This window comes from Uranotaenia lowii, chromosome 3, assembly GCF_029784155.1.
Source record: "Uranotaenia lowii strain MFRU-FL chromosome 3, ASM2978415v1, whole genome shotgun sequence".
NCBI classification, from domain to species: Eukaryota; Metazoa; Arthropoda; class Insecta; order Diptera; family Culicidae; genus Uranotaenia; species Uranotaenia lowii.
Window position 1 is genome coordinate 46232500 of NC_073693.1, and position 16368 is coordinate 46248867.

Genomic DNA, 16368 nt, shown 5'->3' on the forward strand with positions numbered 1-16368 from the left:
AATTTTTTTATATAACATATGTAGTAAGTGTTTTCAATTTGTTTACTTTGCTTTGATTTCGATTGATTCTATCAATTGAATGCTTGGTAATTTCTCATGAAAAAAACATGTTAATATAATAAAAGTAATTGTGTGTTAACTTTATGATGAATCAGAAGAAAATTTCAATAGAAAAAATTTGAATTAAGTATACACTTCAAAGAAAAAAAAAATATATATATATCAATGAATAATACTTATCTTGCAATCCAGTGTATTTTTGATAACATCTCGGATATTTCAAAATTCGCTGAGCAAAATTCCCAATGTTAGTTCTCCTCATATTTCAATTGCTGTTTGTTTTGTTGGAAGCACTCGGTTTCAAAAACGTAACGCAGCAAGGGTTACCATAATTATTTCCATTCATCCGAGACTCACACCACCTTTTTGCCAGTGTAACGTTTCATATAAGTAGGCTGGCAGCAGGGATGCCAGGTGTTGAGGATGAAAAATCTGGGCAATTTTGAAAAAAAGTCTGTGTGTGTCTGTGCATAAGGAAAATCACAAATTTCTTACTAAACAAGAAATTAAATTTGGCGAACCGTGTGAGCGGGGGGGGGGGGGGGGGGGGGAGGGAAGGGGTGTTTGTGCCATGGTGTTCGGGTTATTTTCGAGTTGATAACTATATAACAAACACTGTTTCCTACCACGTACCATGCCGATCTTATTTAAAAAAAAAAAAAAATGATTGATTGGTCATACCAAAGAATACAAGCCAGATATAAGTCTAATTTGCCACTTACATATCAAATCTGATACATTAATATTGATTTTATCTGTCAATTTTGAAAGTCTGTAAAATCTTGGCACTCTCAGCAAAAATCTGGGCAAAATCTGTGTCTGACCAATATCTGGACGAGGGGTCAAAAGTCTTGGTTTTACAGACAAATCTGGGCACCTGGCAACCCAGGCTGGCAGCACGATTAGATCAGGTACAAGGAACGAAATGGAAAATGGACTGAAGAAAATTTATGCACGCGATTTGTAACCATTAAAAACTACACTTAGCACTCAAAACACCAGCAACCCTCGCTATACGCTTGTTGAAAAACACTCTGTTAACTGTTACGCAACACCATTCCACTTTTAAACACCACACAACTTCTGAAAAATACAACTTTCTATCCGATCAAAAAATATCCACATCACAACGGCAGGGTTGCCACCGAGCCGACGTAAAATCTAAAAAAAACTGTAGTTGCTTAAATTGGACCAATCGACAGGAACATGTGAGGTCAGAAATATAACCATAAACCATAAAATATGCTTTACCGATGGTTCGAAAACGAATTCTGCTGGTTCTGTTGGAATTTTTCATCCCCATAACAATGTTTCTTGGCTTATGATATAGCTCAGTTAGCAAGTATGTTGTCTCCTGAGCCGATGTCCGCGAGCCCAAGAGTAAATATCGAACACAGTTGTACCGGATAAGTTTTTCAATAACGATCCGCCAACTGTAACGTTGATAAAGTCGCGAATGCCATAAATATGGTAAAACGCTATAATCGAAACAAAAAAAAATAACAACGTTTCTCAATCCTTTTCGCTCCCTAACTTTCTTATACCGTATTTGTTTTCTCCCCCCGATCAGTGTTCCACCGTACCCGACAAAAACAAACACAAATCGTCGCCAGTGTATTGCTACCTCACTCACTCACACGCTCTCTCGCAACACTGGCAAAATTATCGGTGGGCCACCGTCCGTAAGCAGAACTCCGACAGGTCAAAACTGTCGTACTTGATGTCGAATTTTCGCGTTTTCGCACAATTTTATCCACAAACATGACACACAACTTACTTACGCAAAACTCGTCAAATGAATGACCGTTTTTTCAATCCACACGCTCAACTTGTTTTGAGTACAAAACCTGTAGATTTTATTCATCTGACAGCATTACGCTTGTTCATTTGTAACCATCATCATGTATTCACCACATTACCACCCGCCTCTACTCTATCGTTTCAAATGTTCAGTTTCAACAAAATTCTAATAATTATTTCTTTCAACCAAATCAGATGTACTTTCATGTATCGATTTACTTGAGAGAATTAAATTTTTTTTACATGATGAATGGATATAGCGAGTTTTTTTTTTTGGTTTGGCATCTTCTCTCTGATTTATGTTCTCTGATACCTTTTTTTAAATCGTTTTTTTCTTTTGTGTTCTTAAATATTTTTTTTATATCTTGTTCTTTAGCCTTTTAAGTTAATAAGTCTTTCTACACTTTCTGTTTTCCGTTTTCCCTTTTTCATTGCTTCTCTCTCTTTCTCATTCTATTCATTACCAGTTATTATTTCTATACAGTTCTTTCACAAGATTGTAAATTTCGTTGTCTTTTAAATGACGGCTTAGTAAATCAAATCCAAATTAGTGACGTGCAATGCACTCCGCAATATGGAGTCTTTCAATCATTAATCAATCAAGTTTTTATTCGAAATATCTTATTTTACACTAATCCCTCATTGATAGTTATCATATAAAATATTTTTTTTCATTATTGATCATCTTCTCTCTATAATTTAACTTTATGTCATTCTCTTCATGTTTTCTGTTTTATATTACCAATTCTTATGCTCTATTTTTCTTCATTTTTTCTTTTGTTATTTTTCTCGTTTCTTTCTTCGATTCTTCTCTTATCTTCGTTCTCTTTTCGCTTTTTATTTCCTTTAAGTTCAATTTTTTAGGCTTCTCTCTCTCTCTCTCTCTCTCTCTCTCTCTCTCTTTCTCTCATTTTTTCTTTCTCATTCTCTTCATTACCCGATCTTATTTCTATTCAATTCTTTAACCGGATTGATAATCCCTTTTTTTATTTACACCGTAAAATTTAAATTCATTATGGCACATTTCACCACATCTTCACGAACAAAAAATAATTTTCTCACTCAGCTAAATTTTCATCGGAATTTGCACTACACAAAAGGAAGCCATTTTGGTAGGTATGTTTCTATCAACATCTGCGTAAAATTCTACGGACATGCAAATATCTTACCCAAACAAGTCAGCAGTCATACCGAACATGATGGCACGTTCATTGAATTTCGTACCTGTTTTGAGGTTATCAGTCTTCCAACAAATTTTGAATAGTTTCAATCCGAGTTTTCATCAAATCATGCCTTTTATTTTCAAGTTTTTCATCGAAAAACACAAATTTATCCGAGGTTTTCATCGATTCGAATAAGAAGCTGACCTTTTTTCGAAAACTCATTAATATATAAATTTTTCATCTGGTAGCAGAACTGAGTCTTCACCAAAACCATATAATCTTGCACTGAATTCAATTCGAGACTTTCGTCGAACCATGTTTATTTTTTTTTTACCAAAAAGAAACATACATATAAAAATCCGAGTCTTTCATCGGAAAATCGATCAAGCAGTTAATCGAGTCTTTCATCGACAACCAATAACTCCGAATCTTTCATCGGGTATAACACTGAGTCTTTCATCAGTACCTAATTTTGCATAGAGCTCAATTCGAGTCTTTCATCGAATCATGCTAAAACATGCTACGAGTCTTTCATCGTGAAAGTTACATAATTATCGGAGTCTTTCATCCGTGAATCGATTAAAAGCCGATCGAGTCTTTCATCGAAATCATAGCTTTTAAAAGCACATATCTGATCCTTTCATCAGAAACACATCAATTTTCACAACACTTTAATAACAACGAAACCATTCACTTTTTTTTCTCGCGATTTTCTTCCGTTCCTTTTTCGATGAGCCTATCGACTGCGCCATTGTCGTACTTGATGTCGAATTTTCGCGTTTTCGCACAATTTTATCCACAAACATGACACACAACTTACTTACGCAAAACTCGTCTTTTTCAATCCACACGCTCAACTTGTTTTGAGTACAAAACCTGTAGATTTTATTCATCTGACAGCATTACGCTTGTTCATTTGTAACCATCATCATGTATTCACCACAAAAACCAGTTCAACACTGTCCGAATAAACAAACAGTTTGACAGCACTTAGTGGTGCACCAGTGCAACACTAGTGCAACACTCGGCATAAACAAATACGGTATTAGTATTTTTTCTGCTAAAGCATATGCTATAATGCTAGAAATGAAAAGAATTCAAGATACAACTTTTCAACAACAACAACTTAAACTAATGAACAATCATTTTTATGTAAATGTTATTTTTGATCTGGAATTTATTTTATTTATTTTTATTTACATAGTATTCCGTCTCACGACATAACTTGACGAACATAATTCCTAAAATTCACTCGGTCCATGGCAACTGTTCTCCAATTTCTCGGGCACCCCACGTTCGCCAGATCACGCTCCACTTGGTCTAACCACCTCGCTCGTTGCGCCCCCGCTCGTCTTGTTCCTACCGGATTCGTAGCGAACACCTGTTTTGCAGGACAGTCGTCCGGCATTCTCGCAACATGTCCCGCCCAGCGTATCCGGCCGGCTTTCACCACCTTCTGGATACTGGGTTCGCCGTAGAGTCGCGCGAGCTCGTGGTTCATCCTTCGCCTCCACACTCCGTTCTCCTGTACGCCGCCAAAGATGGTTCTTAACACTCGTCGCTCGAATACCCCGAGTGTACGCAGGTCCTCCTCGAGCAATATCCATGTCTCGTGCCCGTAGAGAACAACCGGTCTAATAAGCGTCATATACAGGTTACACTTCGTGCGAGGGCAAAGTCTTCTCGACCGCAGTTGCTTGTGGAGTCCATAGTAGGCACGACTTCCGCTGATAATTCGCCTCCGGATCTCACGGCTGGTGTCATTGTCTGCGGTCACCAGTGAGCCGAGATAGACAAAGTCTTCGACTATCTCCAGCTCGTCGCCGTCGATCGTGACCTTGTTATTACTGGACAAGCGGGTTCGGTCGGTCTCGGATCCGCAGGCCAGCATGTACTTCGTCTTGGACGTATTAATCATCAACCCAATCCTTCCTGCTTCGCGTTTCAGTTTGCGGTAGATCTCCTCCACCGCCGCAGATGATCTGCCGACTATATCAATGTCATCGGCAAAGCAGATAAGTTGACTGGATCTGTTGAAAATCGTGCCCCGCATTTCGCCCACCGCTCGTCGAATAACACCTTCTAGCGCCACGTTGAACATCATGCAGGATAGACCATCACCTTGTCGAAGCCCCCTGCGCGATTCGAATGAACTCGACAATTCACCCGAAATCCGCACACAGCACTGCGTTCCATCCATCGTCGCCTTGATCAGTCTGATTAGCTTCCCGGAAAAGCCGTTCTCGTCCATGATTTTCCATAGCTCGTTACGGTCGATCATGTCGTATGCGGCTTTGAAGTCGATGAATAGATGATGCGTAGGGACTTGGTGTTCACGGCATTTTTGGAGAATTTGCCGTAATGTGAATATCTGGTCCGTCGTAGACCGTCCCTCCATGAAGCCGGCCTGATGACTTCCCACGAATCTGTTTGCTTGTGGCGTGAGGCGGCGGAGTAGGATTCGGGACAACACTTTGTAGGCGGCATTGAGGACAGTGATCGCTCGGTAGTTCTCACAGTCCAATTTGTCGCCCTTCTTGTAGATGGGGCATATTACCCCTTCCTTCCACTCCTCCGGTAGCTGTTCTATGTCCCAGATCCGGATTATCAACCGGTGTAGGCAATCGGCCAACCTGTCCGGGCCCATTTTGATGAGTTCAGCTGCGATGCCATCCTTCCCAGCCGACTTGTTTCTATTCAGCTGGCGAATGGCTTCCTTAACTTCACTCGTCGTTGGGAGTGGCTCCTCTTCGTTTGATCTGGAAAGAAGACTTAATTATGCACATAATGAAGATCATATGATACTAAATATGCTTTCGAAGTACATTTCTTCGATAACCTTGATGCTGAAGTCACTGTTTTACGGACGATGTTTAACAAATAGTATGCTTTCCATAACAAAATTGTGTCCCTGATCCACATTTCATAACCTTAAACTTTATTGATAAGAAACTTTTATTCATCAGTAAAGGCTCTGGGCTCATTTAATACGGTAGGCCTTCTTTCGCAACCGTATTTTTATCAACGAACAGAAATTATCCTCTGCTCTCGCGGCCACTAGAGGAAGCATTTCAAGCTTCCAAAAACACCTTTCAAAGCACCACCCGAAATGTGGAAGCTCTGTTCAACTTTCACCACTACTGTTGCCACAAGGATAACGACCAACGAAATTCACCAGCCAACTTTCCGTTCGAATTCACCACCAAACGGCAGATCACGAAAACCGCCATCCGTCCGGACGCGAAAGCCTCTGACTGGAAGGGGAGCTGACTCCAAAAAAATATTTACGACCCCGGCAGAACATCTTGACAGGGACGGAATTTTGCCGACAGCAATCGATTGATCCCGCCCGGGCTTACTGGGAATTTGAAGCCATTCGAGTCAAAGTCGGGGGATAAAAAAAGAAACATGACAGGCAGCAGTTGAAAGTCGTGTGGCTGGCTGCATCGCAAGTTGGGAAAAAAAACTACCGAGCCAAACTTTACATCTGCGCTGCTCGAGGGCTAAGCTGGAAATAAAGCTGAAATCCAAAGCAAAAGAGCAAGCAAACTATGTTTCTGGTGGAGCGCGATTTGTCGATTGAAATGTTCTGAATTTTCTGATAAACGAATGGTCGAGTGGGTATTGTTAGAAAATGACCCATTATTGGACGAATGATTAAGCAGAGTATTAAAATCAAGAATTATCAACCTTAGCCATCTTTCAGTAGTTATAGTGGTTGATTCAGTTTCATAAGTCGTAAACATAAATTTGCAAACGCCAAGACGGAGAGGGTCAATTTAGAAAAGACTGCAACCAAATGGCGTTTTCAGCAAGCGTGCGCGATCTTGATCACTATTCATTCCCGGTAACAGAAAAGACCGGTGCCCTCCCGAAATTTATGATCCCGGGCCCTCCTCGGGGGCCAAGATTTTTCTTAGTCTTACTGGTGAGCAGCAGGTTTAGTGACCGGGAATTTGGTTTTACGTTAACGTTTATCGTCGGATCCCCGGAATCACCTTGACAGAATGTTTTATTTTACTGCTCCCAATATAATTGAACGTTGCGCGCGTTGACATTGATCGTGAAAAGTTATTCGGATCGTTTGAATGCTCCGTTTTGAACTGCTGGGCGTAAGCCGGAGACGACAGATTGACGTTTGATTGAAGATCTTCGATATAGGTGATTGATTGAATCTAAAATCATTATCGGAAAAAGTAACAAACAAAATATATTTTTTGTGGTAGAAAAGTTCGACTGAAAATATGTTTTTTCGGGGAATTTTTTCGGCTTGCAGTCTTGTTTTTAGCAAAAACGACGTATTGATTTACGTTTCCAAAGTTTCGATCGTTATTGGATCTTCTTCAGGGATAAAAATAGTGTTTATTTAGTTAGTTCTGCTGATCATAATCTATCCTTTCTTACCGAAAAGATGCCGGTTCCACATACACAACAGCAAGTGAAAAGTGAAGACTGCGCTAAAAGTTCGATGCTGTAGAAAATTAATACCAAAAACACTAGACAAAAGGATTTTTATCCGCAAACATCTGTACTTATCGATTTTGGTCGATATTTTTCGGTGAAAATTAAGTCAAATAAAAACAACTTCTTTACGTTTCGGCTTAATGTTTTGTTTCGGCCATCTTCAGAAAAACTGTATTTCATAAAATTTAAAAAATAGAATATAATACAAAAAATGGTAAGAATGAAAGTTTTACACAATTCAATAGTAATCAATAGTCAGATTTGTGACAATTTTTGTCAATTTTGTGACAATTTGTGCCATTAAATAATCATATTTATGTCTTCATTGCATGATTTTTTTTTAATGATTTTAAGTACTTTTTAATGTAAATAATAAATATTGAGTCAATTTTATGTCAATCTCGTATCAATTTTGTGTCAGTTTTTGCGTCAATTTTCTGTCAGTTTTTGTGTCAATTTGATGTTAGATTTGTATCAATTTCGTGTCATTGATTTTTTTTGATTTTTTGTAGGATTTTCGAGAAATATTTGTCTGACGTTTATGTAACAAATCAATGTCAATTTTTTATCAATTTTGTGTGACTTTTGTGTAAATTTTGTGTCAGTTTTGAGTCAGTTCAGAGACATTTTTAATCAATTTTGTGTCAATTTTGTGTAAATTTGTGCAATTGATAAATCAATTTTGTGTCCTTATTGCATGTTTTTATCTTCTATGATGTTTGAATAATTTTTGCGTAACGTTTTGTGTCAATTTTGTATCAATTCTATGTCAAATTTTGCAGCAATCTCGTGTCAACTTTAAGTCAATTTTTAAAAAATTTCTAACAGTTTCCTGACAGTTTTGTGTTTTCTTTGTTAAGATTTTTGAGTAATTTTTGTTTGACGTTTTTGTTCCGATTTTGTGTCTGTTTTTCATCAATTTTTAAACAGTTTCGTGTCAATATGGTGTCAGTTTTGTATCAATTTTTTTTGTCAATTTGGTGTCAATTTTTTCTTAACTTTCTTTCAATATTGTGTCAATTTTGTGGCGATTTCGTGTAAATTGTGTGTTAATATTTGTGTAAGTTTGGAGTCAGTTTTGTATCAAATTCATGTCAATGTTGTAACAATTTTGTTTAAATTTTGTGTCAATTTTTTTTATAATGTTCTTAAAATTTCTTGTCAATTTTTTGGGTTTTCAGTTTTTTTTTATTAGACGATTCTGTGTCAATTCAATGTCAATTTTAAGTCAATTTTGTGTAAATTTTTATACCAGTCTAAGCATAATTTGTACCATAGTTTTTTTTTTAAATGTCAATTTGTTGAAAATTTTCCGTTAATCATTCTGTCGGGTCAATTTTCTGATTCTTGTATTATTTTTGAGTTAGTTTTGTTAGACGTTAACCTTGTAAAAATTACTTTCATTTAAAATGATTTTTTTGTCGTTATTGCATGATTTTTTGTGAGTTTTGTATCAATTTTTGTCTTCATTTTGTGATAATTTATTTTGTGTTAATTTTGTTTCTATTTGGTATCAACCTAATTTCCATTTTTTTTTTAATTTTTCTGTTGATTTCGTGTCAATTTTACGATTATCGATTAATTTTTGCCTGACTTTTTTGTGTCAATGTAATGTTAATTTTGTATCAATTTTATTTCAATTTTGTGTCCATTTTGTGACAATTTTGCGTCAATTTTGTTATCAATACTGTGCAAACATGCGTAATTAATCAATCATTTTTGTTTCTTCATTTTTCATTTTTTTTTTTTTTTTTAAGATTTGGAGTAATTTTTTTCTTGTCTGTGTGGCAATTTTGTATTGATTCTTCGTTAATTTTATATCCATTATTTATCAATTTTGTGTCATTTTCGTGTAAATTTTGTGTCAATTTTATGTCAATTTTGTGTCAATTTAATCTCAATTGTGTGTCAATTTTGTGTCGATTTTGTTACATTTTTGTTTCAATTTTGTGCCACTCAATTTTTTTTTAATTTTCTCCAAAATTGTATTTTGTATTTTGTATCAATTTTGTATCTATGTCTTTTGTTACAACCTTGTGCCAATTTTTTCTTTTTAATTTTTCTGTTGATTTCGTGTCATCATTATGATTATCGATTAATTTTTGCCTGACTTTTTTGTGTCAATGTAAAGTAAATTTGGTATCAATTTTATGTCAATTTTGTGTCGATTTTGCGTCAGTTTTTTTTCGTCAATACTGTGAAAATATGCGTTATTAATCAATCATTTTTGAGTAATTTTTGTCTGACGTTTGTGTGGAAATTTTGTATTAATTTTTTGTCCATTAATTGTCAATTTTGAGTCATTTTCGTGTAAATTTTGTGACAATTATGTGAACTTTTTGTGTCAATTTCGTGTCAATTTTTTGTCAATTTTGAATGAATTTTTTTGTCAATTTTGTAATAATTTTGTTTAAATTTGGTGTCAATTGATGTCGTTTTTTTTTAATTTTCTGTCAATTTCCAGTTAATTTTGTAATTTTTGTACGATTTTGAGTAAATTTTGTCTAACGTTTTGATGTCAATTCAAAATAAATTTTTTATTTTATTTTTTTGTGAGTTTTGAGTTAGTTTTTTTTTTTTTTAATTTTTTTGTGTCAATTTTGTATAAATTTTATTTCAATTTTGAGTCAAAAATGTGCTTGATTTGTCTCAATTATGTGTCAATTTTTTGTCGACTTTGTAACATTTTTGTTTAAATTTTGTGTCACTCTTTTGTCAATATTTTGAAAATTATCTGTATAATTTGAGCCAATTTTTTTTTTGTTTTTGTATGTTTTTTAAGTAAGTTTTGTCTAAGATTTTGGGCTCAATTTAATGTCAATTTGGTGTCAAATTTGTGTCTTTTTTTTAATTCTGTGTCAGTTTTGTATAATTTCAAGTCGATTTTGTGTCAAATTTTGTGTTAATTTTTTGGTCAATTTTTTACAATTTTTATCAATTTTGTATGTCAATTTTATGTAATTTTTTTTTTGATTTACTGCCAATTTTGTGTCAATTTTGGTTTTTTTTGTTGTTATTTAAGCTCACGTTTTTCTGTCAATTTTTAATCAATTTTATGACAATTTTGTGACAATTTTGTGACAATTTTGTGACCATTTTGTGACAATTTTGTGACAATTTTGTGACAATTATGTGTCAATTTTGTTTCAGTTTCGTGTCAATCTTAGGACAATTTGCGCCATTAATAAATAATTTTTTGTCTTTGATGCATAAGATTTTTTGTATTTTTTTCTGCCGTTCTTGTGTCAATTTTTTGTCATTTTTTGTCAATTTCGTTTCAATTTCGTTTCAATTTTGTCTCAATTTGGTGTAATTTTTTTCTCAATTTTTTGTCAATTTTGTATCAATTTTGTGTAAATTTTGAGTCAATTTTGTAATAATTTTGTTTAAGTTTTGTATCAACTTGTGTCATTTTTTATTATTCTGTCAATTTTCGATTAATTTTTTGATTTTCTACATTTTTTGAGTAATTTTTAACTGATGTTTTTGTGTCAATTTTGTATCAATTTTATGTCAATTTTATTTCAATTTGGTTTCAATTTTGTGACAATTGTTTTGTGAGTTTTGAGCTAGTTATGTTTGATTTTTTTTGTGTCAATTTTGTATCAATTTTGTTTAATTTTAAGAGGAGAAATCACCGTGAATTTGTTTTATGAAATGAATTTGCGGCTTTATCGGTGAGGGTTAAAGAGTTGAAATGAAAGACGGATAGAAGATCAGAAGAAAATTCTAAGGTGGTGAAAAGAGCGAAGAGCATTTGAAATAGAAGCTTGACCACATGCTAAATTCTTTGTCCCGCATCAATTAACTGTATTGAAGAAGTAGTACCCAATAGAGAAGGCACTACATTTTTCGATACAGTAAATTATGGATGGCCTTCTCTATTGGGTACTACTTCTTCAATACAGTTAATTGATGCGGGACAAAGAATTTAGCATGTGGTCAAGCTTCTATTTCAAATGCTCTTCGCTCTTTTCACCACCTTAGAATTTTCTTCTGATCTTCTATCCGTCTTTCATTTCAACTCTTTAACCCTCACCGATAAAGCCGCAAATTCATTTCATAAAATTTTGTTTAATTTTTTTTCAATATAGTGTCACTTTTGTGTCCATATTTATGTCAATTTGATTTCAGTTTTGTGGCCACTTTTAAAAATTTTGTAACAATTTTGTGTCAATTTTTTTGAAAATTTTCTGTCAATTTCGTGTAAATTGTTTGATTGTGGTGTGATTTTTTGGGTAATTTTTGTCTGAGGTTTTAGGCTCAATGTAATGTCAATTTTCTGTCAATTTTGTGTCAATTTTGTGTCAATTTTGTGTCAAGTTTGTGTTAACTTTGTGTCAATCTTGTGAAAATTTGTGCATAAAAAATCATTTTTGAGTCATTATTGCATGATTTTTGATTTATTTTGATTTGATTTATTTTTGTCTGGGTTTTTGTGTCAATTTTGTATGTATGTATGTGTAAATTTTGTATGTTTATTTTATGTTAATTTTTTGTCAATATTGTATCAATTTTAAACCAACTTTTATGTCAATTTGGTGTCATTTCTGTATCAATTTCGTGTCGATTTTTTAACAATTTTGAATTAATTTTGTGCCCATCTTGTGTCAATATTTTTCAAATTTTCTATTAATTTGAATCAATTTTGTTTTAATTTTATGTCAATTTTTTGTCATTTAAATTTCATTTTTGTGTGATTTAGTTTGATTTTTTGTTATGTTATTTTTTTATGATATTTGTGAAATTTTTGTCCCACGTTTTTATAATTTTTGTATCAGATTTGTATCAATTTTGTGTTGATTCTGTGTCAATTTCATCTTTTGCCTAAGAAATGAAACCTGAGCAATCAGATTTTAAATTTTAGACCAGATTCTTGGGAAAAATTTGTTTTTCATCTCATGTCTCATGTCTCATATCTCATATCTTATGTGTCATGTCTCATGTCGCGCGTCTCATTTTTTATGTCTTTTATGGCTCATGTCTCAGACTAGACTTTAGACTGAATTTCAAACATTTACGGGAATTGACACAAATTTCAGGATTGACACGGATTTTTAAAACGATTTTGGCATGGTTTTTAGGGTTTTTAGAAAAAAAATTGAATAATACATTTTTTGTTCTGCTTATGAAAATAAAAACCGAGTAAACTTTTGATCGTCAATTCCGTTCAAATACATAGACATTTTCAACCATAGACCGACTTCAGGGGTGGCTAAAAAAGGTCATGATGTATGGAGACAATTTGTATAGTTTACAAATCTCCCTGCGCATATCCGTTAGCTACATCGCAGAAGGAAAGCACTCGTCTCACGTTTGCGGGTAACGTTCCTACTAAAATGGCATCTAAAACGCAGTAGAAAAACTGGACAAACTCTGAATGCACCTGGATAGGGCAAAAATTGTGATCCAAGGGCCTTAGCCGCAGGCTAAGGTACTACTAACAGAAAAAAGTTGGTATCCTTAAGAACCGTGGACGCGATCAGTGTTCCATTGAATTGCTGATCGGCTTTTTATGGCATTTCGATTATTGAACGATCCGATCCGATCCGGTACTCTACCCAGCAAAGGGGAACAGAAGCATCCAGTAGCATCCGATACGTGTAGCATATTTCACTGCAATTTTTGCTCTCTGACTTTTGCCGACAACTGGAGATAGTTCGCCCGGAGCGTAGAGCTGACTATATTCTATGGTGGTTCGTAATATGTGCAACGGCCCTTTAACAGCTAAAATTTGACTTTTGATTCCTACTTTTTTTACAATTCTTTGTAAAGAGAACATTCAAGACACAAATAGTTCCAAAAAAATTGAATTGATTTTTTAAAAGAAACCTTAATTGGGTTCACTTACCCTTGGTGCCATTTTAAGCTTCAAAAAGGCATGCGTCTTAGTGTAGTTTATGACGTAGGATTGCGGTATAAAAAAGTCGCTACTGATACAAAAAAAACTCTAGATACGGCTTTCTCTGATGACCATCAATGGAGGTGCAATTGAAGGAGATCAGATGGAGTAGGTGTGCTCAATGGATCGGTCCAACGGAACACAGGCATGACGCGGCGGGATAAAAGCCCTTTTGTGGTTTCGAGCGTAACTTGGAAGCAAATCGTGACCATTCATATCGGTTATGAGGGTCTATTACATGGGAGATTTGTGATTGCCATCTCCGTAAGTTTTAAATATATTATTGATCTTTCTGTAAAAAATAGCACGACCAATGAATAAGTGATTTATTGATTTTTGTTGCTTGGCGTGAAAAGAAAAACCTAGCGTCAAACAAAATTTACCATTCAAATTCAATACCTCTAGCAACTATTACAGCACCTGTAGCTTTGGTCCAAACAGCCAATTTAGACCCTAATTCCAACCAAAGCAAACGTATCCGTGGTTCAATATACCAGTCATCTCAACTTTTTTTAGAACCGGTATAAGGATTGGTCCACAACTGATGAGATTTGGACCCAATTTGACGTAGTTTTAAACCAACCGTTTGACAGTAAATGGAACATGCGTGGGGTTGCCAGTTTTTCACTGTATAAATTGAATAACTTGTATAAATTAGACCCTAGACCACGGATATATGTGCGTTTTCGTTTTCTCTACTGGTTCGGCAAATTTTTTTTCACCAAACAAACAACATCGTCACCCGGGACGATGCAGTTATATGACACTCACCCAAACGCTTACCTCCAACACTGACATCTTCCACAAGTTGGAGCTCGTGCAAAACTTGTGGAATTTCTAATGGATAAACGAACACAATGACATCAGTTAAAGCAAAACTCGTGGAGAACTAGATTGCCTCCGCTTATAAACGAAAGCGCTATTAGTTTCTTAGACAAGATCCACCAACATACCCTTAACCAGGGATAAGCTTTGAAGAGAATCTAGTATGTCAAACATAACTCTCTTTGGTCATAATTTGTAGCAGTCTTCCATAACTTGTGGCATTTTTTTTCATAAACGTAGTCAATAAATTGATTTTTAATAGTTGTCATTAATAAAGGTGTGTCGAGTTTTTATCCGATTGCCATTAAATTTCCAGGGACTGAAGCCTAAACTTAACAAATATTTAATCCGAAGAATGCAAAGAAATCGGTCGGAAAGTTATTCATGAAAAACTGGATTTTCATGTTCCTCCCGAACAAAATGTCACAAAATCCCATACAAACTCGTTTAGCGACCCTTTCCCGTGATCCGATCCGGCCCAAAATTGGCATGAAACCTGGTACTAGGCCTACGAAGTTTCTCATACAAATTTGGGGCAGTCTAATGTAAACCCATACTTTCTTCAGATCCTCGAATGTCTTCACTACCTTAGTTAGTTTAAGAAGGCGCTGCTTCAAAATCGCCAAGTAATTCTCGATGGGGCAGAGCTCCGGAGCAAGGTTGCCGAAGTCATAAAAAAATCTGTAATTTCACAGAATTTTGAGCGAATTTTCATCACAGAATCTGTGTCATAGAACACAGAATTTTAAAATATTCACAGATTTCACAGATTTTTTTAAATTTAGAATGAATTCCCGAGATTTTAATTTTTTGGCCAATATAATATTTATATTTTATTACGGACTAACCGTAGCAACAATTTAAATGCGAACCTTCATGTGCTGGGACCTCGGATTTTGAATTGTATAACGGTTAGGGAATTAGTAAAAATACATAGGTCCCTCGTCCCAACCAATGTCCCCCATCCCTCATCTGTCAGAACTCGGAATACTGGCAACCCTTCTTCAATGACATTTCCTGAGCGGACGAGAAGAGGCGCTGAAAGAAAACGTCATTCTAAGTGTGGTCGCTGATCGGTGAGGACGTCCAAATCCGTCCGCCTGCAAACCAACAAATAACCACGTGGCACTCGTCAAAACGTGCCAGCAGCCTTCGTGCCAGCAATCCAAGGCTCCTTCACCAGACCGGTCCGGTATCCCAAGGCTTAACTGCAAGGTCACCGACGGGCCCAGCCATCTAAAGGCCCCATCAGGTCCCAGCTCCAAGGACCCCGCGGCCACACCAAGCTCTCGGCCCACCAGAACCGTGGCTCCGAAGGTCCGGACTATCACCCTGCCCCTAGTTCCGGCGCTGCAGACCGTGGAGGTAAGCTCGGCGCGCCTTCAACCGAGTCATCGGGAGGAGGAATTACCCTGCAATCCCGATAGATCCGGCAGTGCATTACCGGTCGGGAGAGTAGGGCGCGCTGGTAGTTCGGCCTCGGAGAGTACCCTCGTGGTGCAGATATCACCACGTGCGTCCATGGGCCAGGCATTCCCCGGGAGGATCACACGACACCAACTCGTCAATGCGCATGGTCATCGGCATCGCTCGGAATCCCGCCAGCATACACCGGCAAGTAAAATTTCCGTGAATGGGCCCCAACGTTCCTTTATCCCTGAACCCTTTCCCCCTAAAATGTTACCCTGAATAAATTGTTAAAAATGTACACGTCACTTGTGAGTATACGTCCGAAACCCCCTGGTACATATTGGTTCTAGTTTCGTCAATTTGCTTGCCCCTTCCTCCCCAGGTCGTTTGTCCACTCCCCAGCAAGTGAAGCCGACCCTGAGGTAACGAGTGACTGAGCTAGCCGTCGTTACACTTGGCGATCCGCGAAAAATACAAAAAAATATTCAGTTCGTTTCGTTCTTGAATATTTTTTTAACACTTGCTCGGGGTGACTCACGATTGATTGTTATCGTGACGGTTTTGTCGGTTGTTTGAAGTTTGTTCACCTGTTTGTATCAGCATTCGTCCATTTGATCCGAGAGTATTTTGTGAAACATTTGATTTTCAGATCCCAGTGGCTAACAAAAACAATTTGCTTTTTTCGAACCCGTGTGAATTTATAAATCAATCGAAATTTGAACATTTTGAAGTGCACTAGCTGTA